Source organism: Phalaenopsis equestris, unplaced genomic scaffold (genome assembly GCF_001263595.1).
Source record: "Phalaenopsis equestris unplaced genomic scaffold, ASM126359v1 Scaffold222459, whole genome shotgun sequence".
Classification (NCBI taxonomy): Eukaryota; Viridiplantae; Streptophyta; class Magnoliopsida; order Asparagales; family Orchidaceae; genus Phalaenopsis; species Phalaenopsis equestris.
The window spans coordinates 62,770-71,097 of NW_018240627.1; positions in this window are offsets into that span (position 1 = coordinate 62,770).

Here is an 8,328-nt window from a genome sequence, read left to right on the forward strand (position 1 = left end):
GTGGAGGGAATCGAGGGAACTCTAGAGTGAGAGCTCGTATCTTCCCTGCCTAGCCGGTCTTCAGAACTATTCAAGCTTTAAATTACCCAATGTTCTTTATAGCATCTCCAGTAAGGGTAAAGAATATTATTGCTCATATTTGGCACAACACAATTTTCATACTTCCACAACAGAATTCCTATGCTTATTATTGATTCATGATAAGATGAAAGATATTTTCATATTAAATACTTTTCTTCTACAAAAACTTTAGTTATCTTTTTGCTGTTTCGTTAAAATATATAAAAAAATAAAAAATATTTTAATTTTAAATTCCTGTAAAAAACATTTTTTACTTTAAATTATTATCTTTTTAAAAATAGAAAAACTTTCTAAAAAGTGCATATTGCATAATCTTCTCTGTGGGTTTGATATTCAGGTCTTAATAAAAAAGTCTTATATTACTTGATAATATATATATATTAAGAAGTTAAATTCTTATTTTTCTTCAGGATCAAGTTTTTGGTTTTGTTGCAAAATAAAGAAATATAAGTGAAAAATACCATCAGAACTATTGCTATACAGTGCATAAGCATTAAGTATTTAGGGATCAAGTTTTTGGCGTCGTTGTCGGGGATTAAAATCTTCAAGTAGTGGTGTCAACTTCATAAATCCTTACATATACAAAAAAATCGGGATCATCAGTCATCATGCAAACTTGCAGATCAAATGGAAGTCATTTATTTCTATAGTTTATTTAATTGAGCTTAGTATCAAGTAGTATATTACCTTCCTGGTTAGTACATTACTTGTGGTTAGCTCGATTATTCAAACTGTATGAATCAATGGGATCAGTTTGACCCATTTTCTTCAAACTAAAATACCTATTTTCTAAACACTAGATTACGCTAAATTAAAGTGCACCCAGCAGTATGGCGGCCGACAGATTCTGGTGACTCCGCTGGGGACTAGTTCTTCTCTCCATATTAATCATGAATAATGATTTTCATACATTGGTAATGTGTATGTTTCCCTCTCGGACCATATTACCCTTCTTTTCTATTGGTTTACTTAGTCCATTTCTTTCTTGGATGAGTACAACTAACTCTTTTGGATTCCTGGACTTTTTGTTTAAACATCTTAAACAAATAGTCCAGGAATGCTTTGGGTTTTCAATTTTTTTTGTGGGGTTGGACCCCCAATAGTTGTGGTGGTAAATCATATTCACCAAAACGTATTTTATATCTTCAATTTCGGATTGGGTCCAAATATTACACTACATCTCATCACTTTAGGGTTATTCTGATTTTTGTCAGATTAAACCCAATTCTTCGCACTTATTTTGCCAATTCATTTTTTTATACACTAATTACAGTTTGAAATAAACTTTAATTCACTTTAATAATAAATTTTGCCCAGTAAACAAACATTCCTTACCACTTTTAGCAAAGTATTAGTCTGTTTCTAGTTTCTGACATTCCAATCTTCAATTGACAGTGACAATGTTGACTCCGAAGTTGTTGTTTAGCTTTGCAAAAAAATCATCCTATGACGAGGCTACTCTCAGCCAGGAATCCATGATCAAATTTTGGTCTGGATTTGATGGAGTTGAGCTGTTCTGGAGAATGTTCCACGTGTTGTCATTAAGACAACTTCTTCTGAGGTGGTTAAGCCCACAATTCAATTTGATCTGAGCTCCTAGCACTATTTCCCTCCCATCAAGAGGATGAAGTTCACAAAGGCTCTCGTGTCTGTTCAACCAGTAGTTCTGTCGTCTGTTAAGACACTTACCACATTCACTACTGGGCTCAGTATTGTTGTGTCTGCTGTTTTTATTGATAAGGGGAAGAGAGGGGCCTATAATTTTTGTTGCTTCGTCTGTGTTTGAGGTTGGAACTAGTTCACGATCCATACCTCAAACACGGTCTCAAAGAAGGAATAGATCGAGAAAACTTTGTAAGGTAGCTAAAGATGAAGCTGTAAATTTTATCTCTAATGACAGATCTCTCCAGCCAGAAGAGGTGGAAGTGTTTCAAACCTCTCCCCTTCTTCAAGAAAGTAGATTTCACCCACTTTTTGCTGCTCTTGCTGAAGAAAGACCCTATAGAATTGCCGCAGTAGTGCCACTACTTCATAGACAGAGTAGGATAAGAGAGAGAACATGCCCCTATCTCAAGTCCGATTGGTATTCAAAAATCTAGCAAAGGAAGAACGTTGTAGTGTGGCTGAATTAGTGAAGAGGATGGGATCTCTAATCTCATAAAAAATGAAAGCTGAAATTCTGAGACACCCGGAGAGATTTCAGGAATTTCGAAAGACATCTGTGTCTCGTGTATATGCTAAACTCTGTTTAGGACATCAAATTGACACGGTTTCAGTTCATGTTACCACTACTAAACCACTTAAGAGCAGAATACCGGTCAAATCTTGGTTAGGTCCTATAATTCAGCCTATCGTAGTACAAAAGAAGTCCTTTATAGATACTTACGATAAGAAAGCTTCTATTACAAGGTCTAGATTCCACGATGAGGAACATACCTCTTCCCACGATTCTGATGATGTCAACAGGACACTCTGTCCCCATACATCTCTAAGGAAGAAGGTTTGGATTTCCAAAGTCTCCAGACTGGTTTGTTAGGTAAGCATGGAGGACCGTTCTGCAAGAGAGAAGGACAAGTCCAATAGCTCGACTAATGCTACTATATTTTCCCCAACTGTAAAGATAGAGGAAAAACAATTGCAGTGCAACAAACTCCGTCGGATATCAATGCAGCTGAAGAGAACTCAATCAAGGCTTAATTGGACAAGTTACGAACTGACTTGAGCTAGCTTGCTAAAGAGCAAGGAATCAGTAATGCCGATACGGATTCTGATGAAGAATTCATGAAAATTAATATGGTTGACACAAGAGCCCAAGTAGCCTCACAAGAAATGCAACCTTCTAATGAAGAGGATATCGAGACAAACTCTAATAGAGCAGTTCAGAGTCGGGATGAGCATATAATTAGATTGGAGAAAAGAATGGAAGTGGTGCTTGCTCCAATCGTTGTGATGTCTGCACGGTCTCTAACTCCGGCAATTGTGGAGGTGCATCCACCAGAAATAGTGCATATCAAGGATGACAGAAGGGATGCCACCTCTACCAATAAAGAGGATGAGCCCAAAAAAAACTCTGTTCAGAGCTCGGTATCTGAAAAGGACATGAAGCAGTATGTGGACCAGCAGGTTAGAAAGGCCATAGCCTAATCCAATGGAGGATCATTAGTTCCAAAGGGCAGGCCCTACACAGAGGAGTTTGATTTTATTTCATATCCTAAGGGATTTGTGCCTCCTACCTTCAAAGCTTTTGATGGAACAGGAAACCCGAGGCAGCATATAACACACTTCAAAGCCAATTGTTGCAACGTAAATGGGAACGACCTTTTCTCTTCAGACTATTTGTTAGCAGCTTATCGGGGATAGCCTTCGAGTGGTACACTGATCTTCTTAACATATTAGTAAAAATATTTACTGAGTTAGAAAGTCTGTTCGTGCAGACATTCATGGGGACAAAGTACTACGTGACTATAAGAGATATCATTAGGGAGGAGCAGAAACCCAATGAGACACTGGTGGATTATCTCTTAAGGTGGAGAAACCTAAGCATAAAATGCAAGCCACAGATTGATGAAAAATATACAATTGAAATAGTACTTGAGAATATCCATGGAAAGATTGATTTCATGCTTAAGGGACTTACCATTAAGTCCTTCGAGAAGCTCCTCACCAAGGCTGCAAAGCGTCAGGAGGAGCTTAAGAACTCGAATGAAGGTAAAGCAGATAGGACCAGACCAGCAAAGGCTTATGACAAGAGAGTTAGGATTGTATGTGCAGTTGATAAAGGAAAGTAGCCGATGAATAGGGATGACCATCTTTGACGTTCCTATCAACAACAACAATCAGGTCCCCAGTTTACTTAGCCATTCATCCAGCAAGTTAGTCAGCATTCACCTCAATATCCTCAACCCAATCAACAGTAAGTGCCTCAATATTGTCTGCCTTAGGATCGACAGTATGTGCCACAGTTTGTTCAGCAAGGAAAATCTTCAAATCAACACATAATCTACAATAAAACGACTCTAACAGAGCTCTTGAACAAAGTCTACTCTTTCAAAAATGAGGCAGTGCCCAAGATTTTCAGGAACTATTAAAGAAGGCTGAGTTCAAGCTTCCAAAAGCTAAGAGGCTGGAAGAAGCTGGCAGAACAGATTGTCCAAACTATTATCCTTACCACAGAATGTTGGGTCATACAATCGAGAACTGTGTCACTTTTAAGGATTGGCTCGAGAGGAGTTACCGAGACGGAACTATAACCCTCCCAAAGGAATATTTACGTGAATCTTTCATAGGTTCTATAAATGTGATCACAGTCGAATCGGTCTATTGTTGTACCAAAGGTGAAAGTTGGAACAAAGCTTAGAATAAGTCACCCAAGAAGATTTTAAACAAGGTTCAGATTGCTCCAGCTCAAGTTGCCGCCAAAGATCAACCACCTACTCAGGTTTCCACTCAGGGTCAACCGTTCATTCAGGTTACACCTGAGAAGGCACCGAAAAAGCCCGTATGTGAGAAGATCAACAAAGATAAGGAAAAGAACGGGACTGATAGCGCGAAGCATAGGATAGGGGCTGATTTTGATAGGGTAGTGTTCAGTGACTTGGGAAAGAAAATCCTTAAGCCTATTACTCTGTATGATCATCTTTTTAACCCGTCGGGATATTATAATGATAATGGTTTTAATTTTGGTTACATTTTGACTCTTTCTTTTGAGAATGTCAATATCAATAACTAGATTATTCGCAGTTTTGATCCTCAAAACATTCCTCAAATTGTACAATCCACCCTAATGACGATCGAGATAGTGGAAGTGAAGGAGATTCTGATTATGATAATTCGTTGAGTGAGGAGCCAGCCCTCGAGTTCAAAGGAACACCTATTGCAGTTAGTTTCAAAACTTCAGATTCAGAGTTAGTGTAGAGGATTCAACTATGATGTTAAGAGAAACTTCCACCGAGTCAACACAAGAAATGGAAGAAATTACAGAGGTAAACTTGAAGAGTGGTAAAGTGTTGCCTCCACAAGTGACCCCAATGGAGAAAGAGAAACAAACAATCACTCGAGAGGAACCACCTCCACTTATGGAGAATACATCTCTTCAAGGCCAAGTTATAGAATTCAATAAAGTGGAATATAATGTACTCGCTCACCTAAGGAAACTACTCGTGAAGCTAAGTATTTTTTATTCGTTAATCCTATCGAAGGATATGAGACAGTCACTCATCGAGGCCCTACTCGACCCTAAAATTTGCTTAGCCCAGTTGACTAGTACATCCCCTGAGGCAGCCTGTTCATTACAAGATCAACCTGAAGTCACCTTTTTGAATGAAGTACTTTTACTTGGAACAGCAAGCCACAACAGACCACTCTACATTTCAGTCAATATTGGAAAAGTTGTTCTTTCTAAGGTTTTAGTAGACCCAGGAGCTTCATTGAATATAATGAATCTCTGAACTTTAGCTTATCAAGATATTGATGCACAAAAACTCAATAATGATAAAATGATATTAAGGTGATTCAACCAGAAATGACAAAGAGCTCTAGGATCTATTACTTGGATGTTTAAAGCCGGAGATTTGGTAACCACTGCAATGTTCCATATCATCGATTCAAAAACTTCATTCAATGTTTTACTTGGACATCCTTGGATTCATGAGTATAATATGGTGTCGGCATCCCTACATCAGTGTACCAAGTACTACAAAAAAGGACGAGAACAATGTATTAAAGGAGATCTTTGACCATTCTCAATTCACGAAGTAGGGACACATAAAGATGCTGCCTATTATGCACCTCCAAGGAAGACCGTCTGTTCCAGAGATGTTATAGTTGACAAAGACAACACTGCAAAGAAGAAGACACGAGCGAGGGTTCAGTCTACTCTAATTCAAAAATCCATTACTTCTCCCACTCCACATGAGGAGGATGATTCTTTTAGTCTACATATCCAAGATCAAAGCTGGGGACATGGACAAATAAGAATCAATGGGTTGTTCGAACTAGACAATCCATCCATTAAAGTCGACTTGTAAACCAGCTCAAATGATGAAGAGTTTCAAATAAAGATGATAATTATTAACAAGAAGAAGCTCAATTTAATGTTCAAGTTAAAGAGGAATAAAAGGATGCATACTAAATGATGTACGATCGAATGAACAACTATGTACATGCCATGACCTTAACTCTAATCAAATTCAATAAGGTTGAGAGCTTAGGGGTTAAGGAAGTACATACTGAAGGCATGAAGCCCATCAAGTTTTACTCTGCTACTACTACTACTTCTTCTTCTCTAGATATTGATGTACTCTTTGAAGAAAATTTTAATGAATTAATGGAATTACCTTTTGATTACTGTTCTGCTTATGTTACGAAGTTAATTTAGCATGGTTCATTGTCGAACCATATGCCAAAAAATAAATTGAAACTCTTTGAAAAGTTATGGAATACCAAGGCCTGTAATTTTAATTCAAAGAGCGGTCTTGGGTTTGGAACAATAGGATAATTTGATGATACAGAATTTTACATGGTTATTACTACGGAGCAATGTATGGATGTTAATGAAGATTTTGAAGAGCCACCGATAGAAGATGCTCCCCTTGAGTTTGAGGAAGAGATTAAGTCTACTATCGATGAATTAAGGGAAATTAACTTGGGAACAGAGGAAGAGCCTAGAAATAACTTCATTAGTTCCTTGCTTGATGAAAAGGAGTCTAAGGACTTGATTAAATTACTCTAAGAAATCAAAGAGTGCTTCGCTTGGAGTTATGAAGAGATGTTGGGTTTAGCACCATAAATCGCAGGTCACAGACTCGGGGTTGATTCAAGTTTCCCCCCTATAAAGCAAGAACCTCATAGAATGAGGATGAAAATTGAAGAACAAGTTGTTACAGAAGTTAAGAAGTTAATAGACACTAACTTTGTGAGGGAAGAACAGTACCCCACATGGTTAGCAAATGTTGTTCCAGTTAAGAAAAAGAACGGACAGATTTGAGTCTATGTTGATTTCAAGGATTTGAATAACGCATGTCCAAAAGATGAATTTCCCCTACCAATATTGGAGTTAATGGTGGACATCGCCTCATCTCATGAAATCTTCTCCTTCATGGATGGCTCCTCTGGGTATAATTAGATAAAGATGGCACCCGAGGATGCTTCATTAACAGCTTTTAAAACACCAATCAAAATCTTCTGCTACATAGTGATGCCTTTTGGTTTGAAGAACTCAAGAGTAACATACTAGAGAGCGATGACAAAGATATTTGATGATCTCATCCATAAACAAGTAGAATGTTATGTGGATGGCCTAGTTATTAAAAGTGAAGACAAGAATGATCATTTGTATGATTTAAGGATTGTATTTAATCAGTTACGACAATATAATCTTTAGATGAATCCTTTAAAGTGCGCTTTCGACGTTACCTCAGAGAAATTTCTAGGATTTATTGTCCGTCACCGAAAAATTCAGATTGATCCAGAAAAGATAAAAGCTATCATATAAATGCCATATCCAAAAACTTTAAAACAACTATGATCCCTACAAGGAAAGTTGGAATATCTAAGACAGTTTATAGTTAATTTATCGGGAAGGTGTCAACATTTTTTTTGCGTTGATCAGGAAAGATGCCAAATTCATTTGGGACAAAACTTGTCAACATCCATTTCAGAATACCAAACAATATATAATGACACCTCTAGTTTTAGCGGCCTCTATCCCAGGTCGACCTTTAATACTTTATACCGCGGAGTTAGACGACTCCCTCGGAGCCTTGCTAGCACAAGTTAATGATGAGGGTAAAGAAAATGCTCTTTATTATTTAAGCAGACGTCCAACAGAAGTAAACTATCCTCCAATTGAAAATCATTGTCTAGCTTTAATCTTTGCAGCTCATAAGCTAAGACATTACATGCTTTTACATAAGGTCAGATTAATTTCATGAGTTAAGCCTTTGCAATACCTAATGACTCGACCAACACTAACTTGCAGATTGGCTAGGTGGTCGATGATATTGTTGCAATTTGATATAACTTTTGTGCCTCTTCGTGCTATCAAAGGGCATATACTAGCAGACTTCCTAGCAGCACACCCACTTCCAGCCAGGTCCCCTCTCAGTGACAATCTACCAGATGAGCAAGTGTTGAATGTAGAATCTCCCAATGAGCAACGTTAGGAAATGTATTTTAACAGAGCTGCATCAGCTACAAGAGTCCAAGGTTCACATAAAGTGATACCTGGAAAGGCGGGAATTGGCTTAG